Source organism: Petaurus breviceps, unplaced genomic scaffold (assembly GCF_028583685.1).
Source record: "Petaurus breviceps papuanus isolate PSGF00001 unplaced genomic scaffold, PetGlider_PUasm1.0 171, whole genome shotgun sequence".
Classification (NCBI taxonomy): Eukaryota; Metazoa; Chordata; class Mammalia; order Diprotodontia; family Petauridae; genus Petaurus; species Petaurus breviceps.
The window spans coordinates 17,642,772-17,663,267 of record NW_027185754.1 but is presented as its reverse complement, the minus strand read 5'-3'; the positions used below and the strand labels follow the sequence as shown (position 1 = coordinate 17,663,267).

General features: G+C 40.8%; 1 long non-coding RNA gene across 5 annotated transcripts in view; it reads left to right on the top strand.

The window, feature by feature from the left end:
- The first annotated feature begins 10,280 nt into the window (after nt 1-10,280).
- The window catches only part of LOC138157114 (uncharacterized), an 80,698-nt gene continuing 70,482 nt past the window's right edge, over nt 10,281-20,496 (top strand). For all 5 annotated transcript variants that reach the window (XR_011167303.1, XR_011167301.1, XR_011167302.1 and 2 more), the window contains exons 1-4: nt 10,281-10,864; nt 11,272-11,349; nt 14,580-14,731; nt 17,346-17,466. This is a non-coding gene — a long non-coding RNA (uncharacterized lncRNA). The remainder of the gene's footprint in view (nt 10,865-11,271; nt 11,350-14,579; nt 14,732-17,345; nt 17,467-20,496) is intronic.

The following is a 20,496-nucleotide window of genomic DNA, read 5'->3' as shown; positions in this document are numbered from 1 at the left end:
AGAGAGAGAGAGAGAGAGAGAGAGAGAGAGAGAGAGAAGAAAATCAGTCAGTAAGTGAGATATTCTGACTACAAACCAATAACTACTTTGGCTGATTTTTTTTCCACTGAATTGAACAATTTTTGGCTGAGTCTACTGTTTATTTTGGCATCAGGCAGACCAGTCTTAGTCTCTAAGCCTTTGACCTATTCAAATCTAGAGTTTGAAAATTTGACTTGGGAATTGCATGATTTTTAACAGAGTTTTGAATTGAAGGTCTGCGTAGACCTATGGCATCCTAGATGCAGATAGCTTCCCTGGCTCTTCTGTTCTTTTGTGCATGACTTGGATAGCATCCCAGCATCCCCCAGGAGCAGGAGCCGTGTGACGACTCTTGTGCTCTAGTTACACCCTCAATGGCATTTCATCTTCAGAAAATGATCTGAATATGATCACAGGTGCACAGAATTTCTCCCAGATGATAAAGATGGATTTGGCAATATTTGGAAGTGTAAAGGGTGATATGGGATCTTTGGATGAAATATTACTAAATCATAGGCTGTGCGTGTGTATGTGTACACACCATGTGCAAATGTCTGGGTAATCAGATCTTATGTGTGGACAGTTGTGTTTTAGCAGATGTTGAATTTCTGTGCACTGGTTATCATCTCTTATCACTTGCAGAGGCATCAAGCAGCCTTCGTTGTGATATAATATTAAGGACTGCATAATTAGCCACCTTAATAAATTTTTTCAAGATGGATAGGCAGTATTTGTCTTTCTTCAAAAGAAACCATTTTTCTGATAGTAATCTGTGAGAAGCTACAAAAAGAAACAATGAGCAGAAAAATCTGGAAATATATTAAGATATATGTGCATATATTGGACATTAGCACTATATACTAAGCATATTGGGAATACGCTTCAAAATATTTCAAACATTGTTGACCTTTGTTATATAATACTGGGCTCAGGGAAACATATTTGCATAGATTTAGTAATATATTGTAAATAACTACATAGGACAGTGTGTATTTTTCCTTAAGATGCAGTATTATAAGCAAGACATTAAATTATGCCTATCAGACAAAGCAGCCGGATCTCTACATTTTTTTTATAGCACATTCTATTGGGAAGACATCTCTGCTTCTAAAAAGCACATGCATTAACTGCCTGATTCATGTGGTGACATGTGGCATATCCAAATGTGTTATGGATCTCTCAGGAATAAAAACAACATAGCAAAATCATCACCTTGGGATGTTCATTGAGTGAATATTTTACAGACATACTCCTTTTATATTTATATAATAATTTAGTGTTATGACAATTTTTTTAGCAGTGTTGGCAGTTTTTCTTTTTTATAATGGTATTATATTTGTGAGCCTATTAAGTGCATATGGGATAAACTACAGAAAAAAGTATTTTTCATAATTCCTCAGGGTGCCAGTAGCAAAAAAAAAATATTGATATAGAAAATGTTAATAAAAGGTCAAGCAGAACTCTCCAGTGTTTATCATGATTGCAGTGGCAGGGGAAGGTGTTTTTGAATTGTATATTGAGGAGACCCTTAGATTTATGGAACCCCCAGGAGGGAAACAGCACCTAGTGGCTCTTATGCAAGGAGGCTGATGCTGGGTGGGAGTTCAGGCTTTTCACAGATAATCAGAACTACTCAGACTCATTGCTTTGACTTCCTCATTCTTTCCCTTCTTGGTGAAACCATACTGAATTTGTAGTATCTCATTTGAACCCCCGAAGAATCCTTGAAGCAATTATTGCTATCAGGGAGTCTTGAAATCTGTAGAGAATGAAAGGATTATTCTTACAGATGTGTGGGCAGCTGGGAGCCTCTGGGTTAGGCACAGGAGGATGAGTGATGTGGAAATATGGGTGCTATGTTCTCTTGCATTCAAAGGTTTGGAACCTGTCTGGGCCATATTGCTTCCTCTCAATTTACTCTTCTTCCCTGCTCTGTCCTCCCTGCCTTACACGGGTGAAGACAGAGCTGCTGTGAGTAACCCTTGGCCAGGAGATATTCACAAAGAAGTTTTGGGGAAGAAAGGGATGAAAAGATACTACTGGGGGTGCGGCTGGCAGGGATTAATTTTACTTTCCCAAATACAGTGAGCCTAAAAAATATTCCCTCTGTGTTAAGAGGGGAGTAAGTTGGGTGAATGAGGAATTTTGTTCTTTCGGGACCTCTCTTTCCATTTTTTTTTTTGCCAAAAACTTGTAAAATGCAAAAATAGAACATGGCTACTCTGGGAGCCTGCTCAGAAGCAGCCTCTGCTCACTGTGCCCCAGTCATATATATCATTATACCTTGATCCCATGCACTGTGATCCCAACCAGCCCCAAATTAAATGTCCTCAAAATAGAAATGTGTTTTCTGTACAAAAGTGGACATAAAAGCCATTTTCTTGAAATGGATCCAACCTGGCTGCATGGGAGCTGAAGCTCGGGCATCCAAAGTACTGGGAGCAGCAGGAAATTCACTTGTACTGCCATTTGGCTGGATCCCTTGTGAGAAAGGTTGAAAACCTTGCAGGAGAACTCCGGGAAATCTATAACAAATTTTCTCAGGGATCTATTTTATTGTTTAGCAAATCTCTATTGTCTCACATTAGCATCGCATTTCACATTTCTTTTTTCACAAGTGACAGCATCGGGGTAATCAGAGCCTAGCTCCTGTTATCTAAATGAAAGGAATGACTTTTGGGAGGATTCTGACGTGCAGAGTGATGCGTTGGGAACCGTGTGCTTCAGACCTAGTCTTGCCAGTTCTATCAGAACCGAAGAAGGAGACAGACATGGGTGTCTGCAGATGGTATTTTCAGTCATGCTACTGGGACAAGTTGGGGGTTGGGCAATGTGAGTCCCCAAATATTTTTAGTTGTAAATCATTAATTCCCATTCTACTCCGAATACAACAGACACCTAAAATGTCACTGGGCTTGCTTTTTTTTTTTTTTTTTGGCTTAGATTTGCTCCCTGGTGAGAAATGAGTCCTCTCTGAGCTTTCTATTACATAGTGGGATTGGCTCTTTCATCTGTTCCTGAGGAGGAGCCTGGGGTAATAAGGTCTTGCATTAATAAAAGGGGTGAGACCTTATTGGCAGGTGACTAGGCAGGACTTGGCTGGTTAGATTTCTAGAAATGATGGATACGGTCCAATACACTGGAGACCATCATGATTGTGGGAGATGAAGCAAGAATTTCCCATCTTTGTGGTTTGTGCTATATTCTGCCTTACCCAAGATTTCCCTGGAGAGACTTGGAGATTAGAACTCAACTCCTTTGGGCCAAGTGGGAAAGTGTTTGTATTTTAAATGGTCCACACTCAATGATGTGTGTGTGTGTGTGTGTTGGGGGGAGGGGTGTATTGGAATTTGAGAGACCATTTGGCAATATTTTCCAGGTATTGCTTCCAGGTTAGGAGCACTTCTCAGTAAACTATTCTATGGGTCCAAACTTTGAATACAACCTTTCTCTCTATTCCAGCCTCTTCTTTGAACGCCTTCAGCTCTTACAGTCTGAACTCTATAACCTGACATTTTCATATCAATTTAATAGTAATACCTAATAGCTAACATTTATATAGCATTTACTATGTGCCAAACACTTTGCTAAACACTTTACAATGATTATTGGTCCTTATAATAACCCTGAGAAATGCTTTTATTCCCATTTTATAGAAGAGGAAACTAAGGTAAACAGGGGTTAAGTAATTTGTCCGTGGTTACAAAGTGAGGAAATATCTGAGGCTAGATCTGAGCTCAGGTCTTCTGACTCCTGGTTCAGTGCTCTATCCACTCTGCCACTTAACTGTCTCAATTTACTTAAATATTTCAAAGATCTGTGATTTTTGCCAGTGGGCACTCCCTCCACCAATGCAGACTGAAGCACTCTTGTCACCTGCAGCCAACCTAGTGATGGTCTTCTCTAAATGTAGCTAGCTAGCTGGTCCTTGGATGACAGGCATGTATCATCTGCCTTTACTCAAAGCCGCTTCAGGTTGATAGGACCTTCCAGAGTCTATGATGTACTGGCATAGTCTTTTAGAGCCTGGGCTCATACAAGTCAGTCAGAAATATCCAAGAAGGGGGTGTCTAGGTGGCACAGTGAATAGAGCACCGGCCCTGGAGTCAGGAGGACCCGAGTTCAAATCTGGCCTCAGACACTTGACACACTTACTAGCCATGTGACTTTGGGCAAGTCATTTAACCTCAATTGTCTGCCAAAAAAAAAAAGAAATATCCAAGAAGGACTTCATTAAACAGCTTTTATTGTTCTCTAATTATTTCACATGTACATGTCTTCTGTCTCTAATTAGACTGTACCCTCTTTGAAAGTAAGAATCATGTCTTCTCCCTTCCCTGTTATTTTTCCAGTAGTTTAGGGTATATAGCAGAGGCTCAGGAAATACTTGGTGAAGGATTAATTTAGCTACCTTTCTGGTACATTCTGCAATGACAGTCCTTTAAAAGGTTTAATCTTATCAATCTCCACCATATAGCTTTTAGGAATTAGGAGGTGATGGTCCTACTGTATTCTGTTCTGGTTAGAGCATAACTGGAACATTGTGTTCAGATCTAGATTTCACAGTTGAGAAAGGACATTAATGAATTGGAGTGTCTCTCCAGAGGAGGGCCATTAGGATGGTAGAGGCCTGTAAGTTCATGTCATCTGAGGATTGAAGGAAGTGGGGTGTTGAGCCTCAAGTAGAGGAGATTAGGGGGACATGAGAGCTAAAAGGACCTGGAAGAAAGAATAGGGTTTTTTTTTTCTATTTGACCCTACAAGGCAGAACTAGGAGCAGTGGGTAGAAGTTCAACCAAACAGATTGATATGTAATTTAAAGAAGCGCTAACAATTAGTTATCAAAAATGGAATGGGATACCTACCTCCAGAGGTGGTATGTTCCCTTTTCTTGGAGAATTTCCTCAACAGAGCATTTGTCATCTCTGTTGTAGAGGTTTCTTGCTCAGGTATGGATTGGATTCAGATCATGGATTTAGAATGAGAAGATACCCTAGTTTTCTAGTTGAAAGCTCTTATTTTGCAGATGAGGCAACCAAGAATTTAAATTGTCAATCTAGGGTCATACTAATGACCTAATCAACCTAATGATGTACTAATAGTCATTTTAATAACTCTTAAAATGGCAGATTTGAGACTTGAAACCGAATCTTCTGACTTGCAGTCTTTCCATAACACAAGGCTTTTTTGGTCCATGAGGTCCCTTCCAACTCTGAAATTCTTTGATTCTGTGGTTTTTAAAAAAGTCAATTAACTGACTATCTCACAGGGTTATTTTAAGGATCAAATGAGGTAAACATATGTAAAGTGCTTTGCGAACCTTAAAGCACTCTCTAATTGTTAGCTATAAATGTTAGCTAACTGGTTTGAGGGAGAGATTTCCTGGTTTGCAATGAGCCATATGTGTTCAATGGGGTTAGATATAGTGAAGACAGTGATTGGTATTGAAGCAATAAGAGGAATATTTCAGTGCCTTTTGGTACTTGGTACTATTGTGAAAAGGACTCACTATACAATAATATAGTTTTTCTTCTGAAAGTCATGGAGAAATGATGCCACTTTGGGTAAGGTGCTTGTCCATATTATTAGTCTACCTTCCTCCCATCATTTTCTTTTGAAAAAAATTTTATAGAATCACTCAATCAAAGTACATGGATTCTGGGATTCTCTCCTAAGCATGCAAGCCAAGTGAGCCAGGGAGGTTGGCTGAACAATTGGAATAGCAAACTATAGGGCCAAAATGGGAATGAGAATATCCAAACTCTTTGTTTCTAATCTGTCTCATTTTTATGGACTTTGTTGCCATTATTTTAGGGGTGACCAAAGTCACCTGCTTGGAAATTTAATCATGGGGGGAAAATAATATTTCTCCCATTTTTCCTTGTTGTGGTCTGAGATAATATTTCTTTACTTTTTGCCCACCATGTAAGCAAGATAAAATCTGAGATCATGCCCAGGCTAAATTCTGTTGTGCTAGTTGGCATCAATAGGTTAACCCTGTAGAATATGGAACTTTGGAGAATAAACACAGGTTAGAATTCAGTGTTTGTACAGACTTCCTACTTATGTGCTGCCTCAGTTTAATGCAAAACGTGTTGGTTTTCTGGTTTCACGTGGTACCTGTATAGACCTGCTCCCCCATCATTCACACTTAGGGAGGCCTATGTCAATATTCTGTCCTATGTGGTAATAGACAGCAAAAAAGCCCTAGGTATTTCAGCTCACCAATGAGGATGTCTTCTGCTTATATCTGGGAAAATGGGAGTGGAAGGTCTAAGGTATTGTTGTGAATACAAATCAGTTGAGTAGTACCTGAGGCCTAGAACTTCTGATCCTACCTTTGTAGCCATAAGGCAAAGATCTTTTTTTTTTATTAGCATGATGAAAAAATTGTATAAATGCAATTTTTAGATAGAATTCTTAACTAATTTTTATCTTTTCTGTATTTAGTTTCAGTGATACTTGGGAAATACTACTCCTAAGAATCATTTGTTCTTTCTCTGTTTTAGAGAGGGCATGAATATTAAAAAAAAAGGTCTAAGAAGTACTTGGTTATAATCATATGTTCTAGGTTTCTCATCTCCTCACATCACCTGCCATAGTATCTTAGGCACAGGAGATGTCCAGTGTGAATGTTTGGAGGTAGGAGTTTTAAGTTGAATCTGGGGAAAAGTATTTAGTCCAATTCGATTGAAATGTTGAATTTGTGGAGGGGAGAAGGGGGATAGCATGAAATAAGGCAGAAAAAGTAAGTTGGAACCAGATAGTGGGAGGCCTTTAGTGAATTGGAACTGAATAAGGGTATCTGGTGAAAAGATATCATTCATTTGGCTCCAACTGTGATGGTCTTAGAGTTTGGGATAGCTTGGGCAGTTCTAACACTAAGTTATTCACAGACTACACACTTTCCTATAAGCCCCATTGGTACCAAATGGAATATAATATGTCATGGTTTTGCTGGTAGTAGTTGCATCAGGGGCCACAGTGAGTATGGGCCTTTGTTGGGGAGTACTTGACTATGGTCACTTGAAAAATGCCTGATACTATCAATTCACCAGTGGAGCAAGTGAAGGTATCCCAAGCTTGATCATCAAGGCACCTTCTACCAAAGATGTAGCTTCTCAAAGGGTCCAGTGTTATGTGTATATTTGATTACTTGTTGTTGAGTCATCTCCACTCTTTGTGACCCCATTTGGGGTTTTCTTGGCAAAGACACTGGAGTGGTTTGCCATTTCCTTCTCCAGATGAGGAAACTGAGGCAAACAGGGTTAAGTGATTTGTCCAGGGTCATACAGCTAGTAAGAGTCTGAGGCTGAATATGAACTCAGGAAGATGAGTCTTTCTGACTTTAGGTCCACACTTTACCCATTGTACCACCTAGGTGCCCCACATATTTGACTAGTGCCTATCAAACATTGGGATTCTGGTAGGATCATGATCCTCTAGAATGTTGGCCCTGTCTGTATGTTATAATTTGTGGGAGGAAAAGTACAGAAAAGTCTGCTTTGGGGGTGGAAGACACACAACTCATCTGAGATAAATTTATCACAGTACAACTTCCTGTGATTCTGGGTCCAAACCTCCTGAGGTTCCAGGTGATGGTATGGAAGGCTCTCCCCACAGCAAGGCATAGTGCTTGCTGCTGACTATATTCCTTGCACAGTCATTTTTTGGCTTAGTAGTTACTCCTAGACTTGTTGGCTTAGAGGCTTATGGCCTCTTGAACTGGTGTGACAGGTCTTAGAGTAGAAGTTGAACAGTTTGGAAATTAGAGATAATCTACAGAAATGAAAAAGAAGACTTGGTTTAGTAAGAAGAGTGCCTGGAGATGAGGCTTGAGATACAGCATCATTATTTGCTAACTTCCTCATGACTGTGGAGGGCACCACTCCTCCCAGTCTTCTAGGCTCACCACCTCAGTGTCAAGCTTGACTCCTCACGTGCATTTACTCCACATATCCAGTCTATTGCCAAATATTGTTGTTTTCACCTTCACACCATCTCTTATTTGCCCTATTGGCTTCTTCGTATCACACAGCTGTCATCTTAGTATGGTTCTTGAGACCTCATGTTCTGACACTTGCTTTCCAGTTAGTCTCCTTCTCTCAAGTCTCTCCCTACTCTGGCTCCCCCTGCACTCGTATGTCAAAGTAAACTTCCTAAAGCCCAGGCCTAAGCATGTCATCCCTCTACTCATTAAACCCCAGGGATTTCCTATTACCTCTAGGGTTAGATATCAAATCCTTTTGTTTAGCTTTTAAAGACCATTCCTCCTGGCCTCTTCTTCCTGTTCCAGGTTCTTATACTTTACTCCCCTCAATGTATTTGACCAATCAGCGACCCTGGCCTTTTTGCTGTTCATCCCACATGATACCCAATGTCATGACATCACGATTTTCTACTGGCTTCTCCCATGCTTGTTTCCTAGCTTCTCAGGCTTTTTTAAGACTAAGCTCCTTCACAGGAAGCCTTTTCCAGTCCCTCCCACAGTTGGTGCCTTGCCTTTGAGACCTCCTTCCATTTACACTGTATACATAGTGTTTGTATGTAGTGGTTTGTATACAGTGGTTTGCATGTTGGCTCCCCATTAGAATGTGAGCTCCTTCAGAGCAGGGACTATGTTTCTGCCTTTCTTTGTATCTCTGGAACTTAACACAGTTAGTACTGGCATGTAATCAGTGCTTAATAAATGCCAGTTGACTGACTGAGTGACATTAAGCAAGGAATTGTACCTGTCTGAGCCTCAGTGTCCTCACCTGTAAAATGAGGGAATTGAACTAGCCTATCAGTAAGGTCCCTTCTCGTTCTAAAGTTTTTTTTTATTCATAGACTACCCAGAGAGAGATGAATCAGTTTCACATAATATGTGAATAATATAATGTCTGGAAGTGCTTTTAAAATTGTAAACAAAACAAAACAAAACAAAACATCTGTATGCTATGTATATACAGGATAGCATTTGATGGAAAAGAAAGACCCCTGGATTTGGAGTCAGAAGTGGGATCAAATTCTGACTTTGACACTTTCTGGCTGTATAACTTTGGCCAAATTATTTCACCTTGGGGCTTTATTTTCCTAATCTTCAAAATTGTGATAACAACAACAACAATAGCTAGCATTTATACAGTGCTCAATGTTTGCAAAGCACTTAACATGCAGGATCTCACCCTCCCAGCAGCCCAGTGAGGCAGGTACCATGATTATCTTCATTTTGCACTACTTACCTTCCAGGGTTGTTGGGAGAATGGAATGAGATAATGTAGGTGAGGCACTTTTCAAACCTTTTAGTGCAGTATAATTGTGAGCTATTATTACTGTTACTACTATTTGCTATTTTTGTTTTCTTTGTTTAGGAGCTACATTTCTAATGCAGCCAATTGACTTTTTAGGAAAACTTTGGACAGTTTTTGGAAAAGGATTTCTTGGTCGGCGCTTCCTGGGCTCTGTGTGTGTGTGTGTGTGTGTGTGTGTGTGTGTAGGCAGCATCCCAAAAGCCCCTCTTATCTGACTTCCCTTATAGCAACTGGGGCCACTTTTAGTTGTCACAAAATCCAGCAGTCTTATTTCCCTTGTTTAGCACCTTTTGGAGATGAGCTCATTCTTCCTTTTCATTTATTGACGGATGTTAGAGGACAGTGCATCCACTGGTGATCATCTGTGAACAGAGAAAGCCATTCATCAGCGGGTCAGAGCCACGCCTTGGGGCCGGAGCACTTGGGGCTGCAGTACTAGGGAGAGCCTGTTGGTGGGAGTCTAAGCCCACGGACCTTGCCAGGGGAGCTGCTGCCCGCTGATGCTGGCAGGGAGGCCTCTCTGACCTTTGCCAGGCTCAATAGTCTTTCATTTATCACTGATCACAAGAGTGGAATGAACATATTTACTTGTGTTTTACTTTCCACTTATAATATCTAGTGGCATGGGAGGGAAATGAAAACAATTGTTCATATGGGAAATTTATGTGCTTCATCTGGCCGTGTGATTTCCACAGTTGTACCAATGCTACTTAGGGACGGGTATTGCCTTTTGCATCTCTGGGCTATGCACAAGGAACTTTTCCATCTGCTGGGGGAACATCCAATAATGCTCCTCTCACTGTGTTTTTGGAGCAGCTCTATCTGAGGTCTCACCCCCACTTCTTGTGAGTCACAGGAAAACGAAAGTCCCTTCCTTCCCGATGGAGAAAGCTGAGGCACTCCTTTGGGCTTTACCTGCCCCAGGCTCTCTGTAAAGCCCCCTGAACCAGGGCATGTTCAGGGATGGGGTCAGCAGCTGCTCCCTGACTTTCCTGGGATGTCCCCGGGGAAGTTGATCTCCATCCTGAGCTTTTCCTGCCTTGGTCTCTAGCACTGGGCAGGGGGCTCCAATGGAAAGGAAAGGAAAGGAAAGGAAAGGAAAGGAAACCTGGGGGAGCTGTAGGGAGCACAATCTCCATCTCTACAGTCTTCCCGTTCTTGAGGAGCTGTGGAATCAGAAATCTAGGACTGCCTTTTTCCTGACACCACCCCCTTCCCTCCCAAGCTCTAGGTGAATGTGATCTCTTCCTTCTCAAGTTTCCAATTGTACTTTTCCTGGACCTCTCCTTTGCACTCCCTTCATTTTCCTCTGTATCATAACTATTCCAGTGGAGTCTCCTTCCCTGCCTTCCTCCAACTAAATTGTAGGTTCACAGAGAGCAAGCCCTGTGCCAAATCTAGCACCTAGCATGGTGGGATTGAGCTGATTTGAACTCTCTGGATGAAAGGGCTGTGTGGGGCTGTGGAAAGAGTCCTGGCTTTAGAATCCTAGAACTTGGGTCCGAGCTCTGTCTCTGCTTCTTATTTACTCACTGCCTGTGAGATCTGGGGTAAGTTATTTGCTCTCTTAGGGTCCAGGTTTCCTCCTCTGTAAGGTCATAGGACTGAACTAGATAGACTCTAAGGTGGTTTTCAGCTCTAAATTTGTGATCTTATAAATTCATTCCATTCCCCTCAGTGAGGTCTCTGGGCTTTCATTGGTTGGATTGAGGATGAGGGTCTAGCTTCCTGTAGCTTTGACCCCTGGTAGATCAGAGGCCTTGTGACCCAAGCAGCATTGGAGGAGATGGAGTCATCCCTCTCTCCTTACTTCATCCTCTAAGTCTCAGAAAATATGCATGTGTTTTTGGGATCCTCTGACACCTACTCTCAGTCTAGGTCAGGAATTTTAAAAAAAGGTTATTTTGATAACTGTATTTAATTGTTTTCCTTTGTCATCCTGTGTTTTTTGTTTTAGTGCATTAAAAACCATTATTCTGAGAAAGGGTTCCTAAGTTTCACCAGGCTTCCAAAGCAGTCCATGACACAGAAGAAGGTATGTCTAGAGAAACAACATCCAGCATCCAAGCTGGGGTGGTGATGGTGGTTGTGGTGGGGAAAAAGCAGGTGAAACAGTGTGCTTGGCTCTGTCGAGTTCAGTTTGACTAGGCTACTTTTTATCCCACTGGTGATAGGGAAAGTTAGGGGCAGAACCTGGCCTTGCAATTGGTGTATGATCAGTCCAGTCCTTTGGGGATCCTTTTTTAAAAAGCAGCCATGTTCTTTTTGCCATCTATCCAGAGACCCTATGTCCTTATCCAAATGCTGTCAGAAACCCTCTCCCTAGGGAACTTGGAAAGTCAAGACATACCTGAGCTGTGAGATACATCAGAAAACACCACCATGTGTTTTCTGTGGAATCCCTCTGCCTTCTATGACTGTTCACTCCTAGGCATCCTGCTAGCTAGAGAGTCCAGCCAGGTACCAGCTTTTCCTGACCAATAACAACAGGACAGGAAAGGAAAGTGACTTCAATCATTCCAGATAAGAAACTAAATTTGTGTACGATTTGCTGAAGATTTCTCCCCCCTTTATGTAGCAGTGCTTCATTATTCTTGCATACATCCTTTAAAAAACCACAAAACACTGACTATCCATGTATAGTCTTTCTTTGTATAGCTGTCTATATTTATAGTTAGAGATAAACATATAAGCTGAGGCAAAAGCCCCTATACAGTTGCACACTTAAATTTTTTTAAACTGAAGCCTAAAATAAGCAATTTCTTTTAGCTACAGGGACAAACTGAACATGCTTTTCAGCAGTACAGGGACTTTTGTCTTATTTGGTACATTCAGGGATGCAGAAATGGTTGTAATCCATTGTATTTCATAGGGCTGTTGTGAGGACATCATTCTGCGAATCTTAAAAGTGCTATAAAAATGTGAGCTATTATTATTAGTGTATATTGGCAAAATCATAGTTTTTACTTAAAGTTCATCTAAGTTTCTGTTGCATTTGTGAGAATAAAAAAAAAATCCCTTTAAAGACTGTAGCACGATTTTCAACTTGGATCTGTGTAAGTGTAAAGGCATAGCCTATGGAATCTTTTAGAATCCCTGGTTTTCTTCAAAACTCAGCTCATATACCACCTTCTTCAGGAGGCCTTTCCCGTCCTGCACTTCCCCCATCCCTCTTTCAACTGCCCCCAGTTGCAATTACCTCATATTTATTTAGTTTTTGTTTTGTTTTTACAAAATTATACTTTGTATATATTCTCTATATGCTTATATATGTACATATGGTCTCCTCCAACAGAATATGAACTTCTTGAGAGCAGCGGCTCTTTCATTTTTGTCTTTATTTCCCCAGGGCTTAGCACACAGATTGTTATATAGTAGGTGTTTACTAAATGTTTGTTGATAGATTAGCTGAAATGGCCAAAACAAAAGATCTCTTTTATTCGGGTTCTTATATCTCCAGACAACCATGTTCAGATATCTATTCAGCTTTCTTCAACTGCATATATGCTAATGGGATTTTGTTATATCATAAAACTATAATTTTAGATGCAAAAACAATAGGAGGAATTTTAGGAGTCATTTTGGAAGGGTTAGCTGCCCCTTCTCCACCCCCCCCTCCCAGCACTCTTTGGCCTGCTTTGATGCCAACTAGGAGGTTGCTTATCTTTGCAGTGACTTTGCCGGGATCCCTTTTCTATGGCCAAATTGCCTCAAAAGACATTCAGTCACCAGGACACGAAGAAGCCTCTCTCAAATGATTACCTCGAGGGAGACTGCTGCGATTAGCCAAATTTGGGTTTCTATATATGCCAATTTTATTGGACAGAAAGGTCAGAAAAGTAGACTGTTGTATTTAGAAGCATCTTAAATACTTGATTTTATTACAAGAAGGAACGAAACTTCACATTTTGCTATTAAGCTCCGACCTGCTTGTGTGGTGGTGTCGGGTCCTCAGGATCCTCCCTTAGCTAATTACAATTTGCCATATTTCCCCAGCAGTCTCACAATCAAATTATTCAAAATTGCATTTCTCTGTTACATATTGCTGAACTCCAAGATGAGCCAATACTCAGATAATGAACAATTATTTATGACAAATTATTACCTTTACATATAAGATTAACCATTGCTATTAAGTTTTAGTAAAGGTGACAAAAGCCTCCCGAAAAAAAAAAAAACGTGCATGCAATTTTCTGCAAAGGTCACGCAAACCTGCTATGGCTGAGACTAGAGAGAATCCCACATTTCTGCAAATTCTGTGTGCAGTGCTGATTTCAGAATGTGAGTACTGTGGAACCTTTAGGAAAAGATTCGATAAATGAGGTCTATTCAACATATACATGGATGTGCACCTAGCTTTGTATTTGATACTGGCAAGTTTTGTTGGGCTTTCTGCCTTTGTCTTCTCTGAATATATAATGATAAAAAAGTGCTAAAGAATGTAAAATATTTCACTAATTGCATTTGCATTTAAGTTTTAAAGATTCCTTATTACTCGAAACTGAACTTAACTTTTTAAATTATTTATGGAAGCAATAATGCATGTTTTTGTTATTGAGCTCCGTCTCTATAGTTCTTCTAGTGAACAGAATCCTCCCTCAGCTAATTATAACATACAGTTTTTTCCCAGCAGTCTTACAATCAAATTATTCAAAATTGCATTTCTTTATTGCATATTGCTAAAACCCAAGACAAGCAAACATCAAGATAATAAACAATTATTTATTGCAAATTATTACCTAATATATAAGATTAACAGCTTGTAACTATTAAGATTAATACATGTGGTAAACTGTATTTATTATACTTATTTTGTAGCAAATATCTTTGTATAAAACATATGTTTATGTATTGCAATTAATGAGAAAAAGTGTAAGATTAACAATCTATGCTGGGTTTTGTTTTTAGATTTATGCACACTGTAAAACTTATTTATTGCACTTATTAAAAGTCTTTAATGATGGACTTTTAGATGCTATATTTTAATGTGCAAATATAAACTAAAGGAGTATTAAATTACAAAATGGAAAATTATAACCGAAGTCAAAGGATCTTACTATTTTCGACTATAAATCTGCTTTGCAAAGATCATCACTGGAATTACAGAATCTTTAAATAGTGGCCTTTATAGTACATAATGAGTTGTGATGAGTTATCCTTTTAAAGGCTTTTTTCATCATTAGAACTAAACTCAACATCTTGCTCTTAAAGATAAATGCAGCTCATAGTATAAACACTGGAACCATTTCTTTTTATGATGTGAAGTTAAAGTAACATTTGTGAGAAGAGGAAGAACAGGACCAGGCGGCTCCCTGTGACACAGAGTGAAGCAAAGAACTGTATGGAAGAAAAAGAAACATCCAGGAGAAGCAAAAGCTTCCAATTCTCTGCAGCAAGTTAGCAGAGGAAAATGTTAGGTAGCTTTTTGTTTCCTTATGATTGGGTCAGGTCGGGGTGCCCAGGGGTGCAGGGTGGTCTCGGGGTTGGAATGGAAGAGTTCTCTGTGCAACCATATCTTCTGGTGTGCCTGGATCCTGAGCACATCTGTCCTCTTCCTAGTTTCTGTGGGATGAGTTCTGCAGACAGCCAGGCTGAGAGGAATCTTCCTGGGATATTCAGAGGTCCATTCAACTTTGCACTTAGAAGAGATAGGTTTCTTTTCCATAGAACAGTAAATGAGGCTACTTAGAGCTTTGAAGGATGGATAATTAAAAAACTGAACCCCCGCCCAACATATTTTCCATCCTGACTGCCCATCCTTCTGATACCAGATATTTAGAATTTTCTTGTGAATATGTGGTTTAAAGAGCTGATAATGGTACTGTCATGTGGATGCAGTTGTTCTAGAAAAATATCTGAGCCATGGGGGCATCTCTTAACAAACTCAACCAATCCATGATGCTCCCCCCCTTTTATATGAAGGTTCTAAAAACAATTAATTAAAAACAATGATGCTATTATCAAAGGACTAGACCTGGGATTTCTCAAATATAGGAAACTCCTGGTCGAGGAATCTCCTTCTACCAGTGCAGATTGTCTCTCTCCCTGTTATCTTATAATCTTAGAGAATCATCTAGTACTGGGAGGTAAAGAGACTTGCTGGGGGTCACATAGCCAGTATGTCTCATAAGCAGGACCAGAGCCCAGGTCTCCCTGACTGCAATGTCACTCTATCCACTAAGCAATACTTCTCTTAATAATAATTAAAAAAAACAATAAAAGTAATAATAACACTGATCATGTTTCGGGGGAAGGTGGGGTGAGTTATTATTAAAATTGAGGAAAGTCTCTTTTCAGCTGCTTGGCTTGCCTGAGAAGATCAGACGATTTTTATTTGACTAATTAGATACTTTGAATAGCACTAGTAAGAAAAAAAAACCTCATGAAAATGTTCTGGGAGAAAAAACTTCAATGTTCTCCTACTCCCTCAGTCAGACTGGGCTGGCTCGGTGGAGACAGCGTGGCTTTCATTTTCAGGCAGGAATCAGTCAGCGGTGGCTGCTTGCTGTTGGACATAGGAGCAGGAGAAATGCAGAGCCCTGTGGGCTGAGGGCTCATGCATTGCTAATGCTGCTGCCCTGCTGGGGAGTGACCCGATGCAAGCCCCAGGATGGAAAGGACTTTCCAAAGGCTGTTCTAGAGCAATCAGGAACCTTCTGAGCAGCCTGGGAAAGGTGGCAAAATTCCCCAAAGAAGGAAACTGGGCTTTCTCTGGGTGCTTTGGCCATAAATCTGGATGTGCAACCGTGGGCTGACAAACTGAGATGATGTGTCGCCTGTTTGAAAGAAGGCACCATTCAAGGTTTTAAAATTCCATTGTTTTAATTATTTACTTTGATGGATCTGATGTTCCATTGGTAGACACTCTTTCCGCTGATCAGTTAATCAATCAGCAAGCATTTGTAAATCATGTACTAAGTGCCACGATCCCGTGACCTGTGTAGACCATAACATCTATGCACCTTAGAATTGTAGCTCTAGGTAGAAATCATGCAATCTAATATACCTTCATTTTAGAGGTGAGGAAGCTGAGGTCAGGGAGGTTTTAAATGCTTTGCTCACAGTCCTATAGATAAGGTGGCAGACAGGATTCAAACCCAGGTCACCTGTCTAAATTCAGTATTTATTCTACTGCACCCTCTGGTCCTGTGAGTTCCTGCCTCGTGTGATGTTGTCAATGTTGCTTGATAACTCTAGTCCATCTCTCACTCAGGAAGCCAGGCTTCAGTCCTGTTGAGTCCTTATGTAACTTCACAGAAAGTTAGAGCTGGAAGAGATCTTAGAATATCAAAAGTTAAAGCTAGAGGGACATTAGTGAACATCTGTGCAATTCCTTAATATCTTAGGTGGGGAAACTAAGAGAGGGGAAGTGACTGATCCATAGTCACACAACTGGTTAATCTTGTTCCTCTACAAAGCCCATCCTCAAGTAGGCACTGTGAGAAACAGAGAGATCAGTGTCCTAGCATTAGTTGCATTAAAAATCCTTAAAAATACTCATGAAATTAATTCTTGTAGCAACAAGCCCCTCCATCCTGCCAAAAAAAGAAAAACCCAAACCATTACTTGTCCTAACTGGACGGCATGTGTTCCTGCAGCCAGGCCTGACATGCATCCTAGAACAGGGGAGCAGGAAGTTCCTGATGCTGTTTGACCCTCTCACCTCTCCTCCGGTGTGAGCTTTGGGGGAGAGGCTTCCTCATCTCAGACTCCTGGGGTTTCTTGATGCACATGGGTCCTCAATTTTACATCCTTGTGGTAAGAAGATACCATGGGGTTTTTTTTTGCATCCATTTCATAAAAAGCTATTGTCATCAGTTGCTAGGCAGAGAGAGAGAGAAAGAGGAAGAGAGAAGTGGGAACAAACAAAGGAGAGAGAAATGGGCTCCGAGCAGGAGAAAACAGCTTATCCTGGAAGCAGAGGTTTGCAGAATTGTACCGGATGCAAAAAAGGGTGGGTCTTCCGAAGAGCAGGAATTCCTCCCCTCGTTGTTCACAGGCTTTTTTTTTGTTGTTCTGTTTGTTTTTCAGTGCTCTTGGTGAGATACAAACTCATGGAGGAAACTTTGCGTCTTCTGTGGTATCCTTCCTCAGCACCTGAGAGCCCTGTCCTGATGCTGACTCCAGTGTTCAGCACAGTTCCTGGCACATAGTAGGTACTTAATACACGTGTACTGATTTTGATTGGGTGACCGATGGGGATGCCCAAGGAACTCATAAAGAGTGGCATTAGCAGGCTGGCAGCTGCCTAAGGGATCTTCTTGGATACACCATTGGGAAGTGGAGGGCCTTAGTTGGGGTGGGGCATTGGGTGGTCAGGCATTGAAAATCAAAGGGGAAAGGTAAGTCCTGGGTCAGTCATCTCAAGATGGATTTGAGCATCCTTTCTTGTTTCTTCTAATGGGAGAAACTGAAGAAATTAATCCTGGTACATTTTAGATTTTTGAAAAGGGGAAAAACTTATCTGCCTTCCACAAACAGGCTTAATCCATGATAACTGGCATCTGTAGTTGATGTGAAATTTGAGAATAGATTTTTCAAAATTAAGATAGAAGGAGAACATTTTCTTAACAGCTGGTATTATTTTATTTCAGATGTTGAAAGCCTTTTTCTAAATTCCCCAGAGATTGATTTGTAATATAAAACAACAACCAAAAAAAAGAAGCACCAGTCTTTTAGAAATTGGTAGAGAATGAAATCACTATCATTTTGTGTCTGGAGTTCTTCACAGTTATTATGGATACTTGTGCATTGTGATGCATTTGGAATTGTGTCTGAGCCTGTGGAGCATAAATAGTTTGGCCATGGGTCTCACAGTTTGATTTTTGTATCATGGCGGGGGGGGGGGTGGCCTTGTTGAGGAGGGAGAGGGAAATAAGGAGGACAAAGAAGGGAAAAATAGGAGAAAAAGTCAGAGAAGGAGTAGGAAGGAGGAGAAAGAAGGAAGAAGAAATAAGTAAGGAGAAGGAGAAATAGGAGGGGAAAAACACTTGAAAATATGATGGGAGAAAAAACTTGGATGCTCTCCTGTTCACTTGACCTGACTGGCATGGTTCTGGGGAGCCAATCTTACTCTCATTTTTTCAGGCAGGAATCAGTCAACTCTTCAAAACAATCCTGTGAATTCTGTAGCACAAATATTATTGTCCCCATTTTGAAGATGAGGTAATGGAGGCTTTTAGAGACTGAGTGATTTGCATATTGTGCAACTATTAAGTGCCAGAAGGGTGGGATCTGAATCTGAATCTCTTGGCTCCAAGTTCAATGTAGTTTTTCCACTTTTCCACATTTCTTCCTGAGGGTGGAGAAGGAGGAAAAAGAGCATGAAGAAAGAGAAGGAAAAGAAGAGAAAAAAGAGAAAGGAGACAGGAGGAAGAGAAGAAGGGATAGGATCATAGGATTATAGATTTACTTCTGGAAGAGACTTTGGAGGTCATCTTCTCAGTGGTCTCCAAACTTTTTTCATTGTACTCTCCAGTAAAAAAAATTATTGAGTTTTACCGCAATGTGTGTTTATTTACTTTTTTGTAAACTATATAGGTACTATATTACTGATAATTATGTTTGTTTTAAAACTTACACAAAAATGTGAATAAAAAAGGACAGGATAAAGATGAAATAGTATTTGATCCTCCAGTCAATAGCCACTGGAGTTTATTGATCTGGAGAGTGACAGGGTCAGACCTGCACTTTAGGAAAATCACTTTGGCAGCTGTGTGGAGGATGACTGGAGTCAGAAAGACTTGAGGTAGGGAAACCAATTAAGAGGCTCTAACAATAGTCTGGGTGAGGGGTGATGAGGCCCTGAGCTAGGGTGGAGGCTAAAGTGAGTAGAAAAGACACAGTTGTGGGAGATGTGGAACTGAGAAGATGAGGCAGCTGAAGGGAGGCACGGCTGTGGGGGTGAGGGGCAGGGAGATAAGGATGATGCTGAAGCTGTGATAACCTGGCTGGTTGACTGGCTGCTGATCCCTCAACTGGGACAGGGAAGCTTTGAAGGTAAGTGGGTTTGGGGAAAAGATAATGTAATTTCTAAAAGGTAGTAAAAGTTAATGTATGATCTAAGATCAAGCTCACGTTCCAGCCATCCCTGCTCATCCTATCCTGGGTGACTCACTCTTTCCCACCCAAAATGAAAAGGGGAAGAAGTGAGGCCTTTATTTAGCAATCACTGCCTTGAAGGGCAGACACCACTCCTCGAGAAGGCCCTTGCTGCAGCCACAGGGGTTCTGGGGGACAGAGTGGAAATAATCCATGGCCCTACACAGCTGCTATGGATAGTGATTAGGGTATAAAGACCCAGAAGGGCCAACACTGGGGGGAGTTAAAGATCCCCCACAGCAGAGAGAATGGGGGGAATGTTGGAAGATAAAGGTAAAGATGGTTTTGTGGGAGACAAGCCAAGGCTGACTATCCCACCCAAGGAGAGTGGGAGGCAACCAGTTCATACATCATTAGGGGTCAAACATAGCCCTGGGTTTGCAGAATACCTTTGTTGTTGTGGTCTGTCATGTCTGACTCTTTGTGACCCCATTTGGGATTTTCTTGGCAAAGATACTGGAGTGGTCTGCCATTTCCTTCTCTAGCTCATTTTACAGATGAGGAAACTGAAGGAAAGAGGGTTAAGTGATTTCCCTGGGAGTCACACAACTAGTTAAATGTCTGAGGATGTATTTGAACTCAGGAAGAGGAAGGAGTCTTCCTTCTTCCAAGCCCAGTGTTCTTTCACTGCACCACCTACTGCCCCTAGTGGAGAACATTATTCTAGGTAAATTCCTTTATTTTACAGTTAAGGAAACTGAGGCCCAGTAAATTGAGTGACTTGCTTAAGGTCACAGAGGTAGTAAATATAAGAGCCAGGAATTAAACACAGGTCCTCTTACCTCGTATCCAGCACTTTTTCCATCATACCTTTACAGGATAGAAGGGGTAGAGGGAGGGCAGAGGAGAAGAGCTCAGGAGGAGGGAAGGAAAAAATGAGCTGCATGATAACTATTATATATTTAAAAAGAATAGCAAGTTGTACATAATAGATTTGCAGTTTCATGTGCAATCATCTTTTTTTTATTCTCCTATGTTATGGAAATGCTTGTTTTGTTTCTTAAATTAAAAATAAAATAAGTAAAGTAGAAAAAATGCCTACAGGAGGAGGCAGCACCCGAGTGACAATTGCTGTCACAAG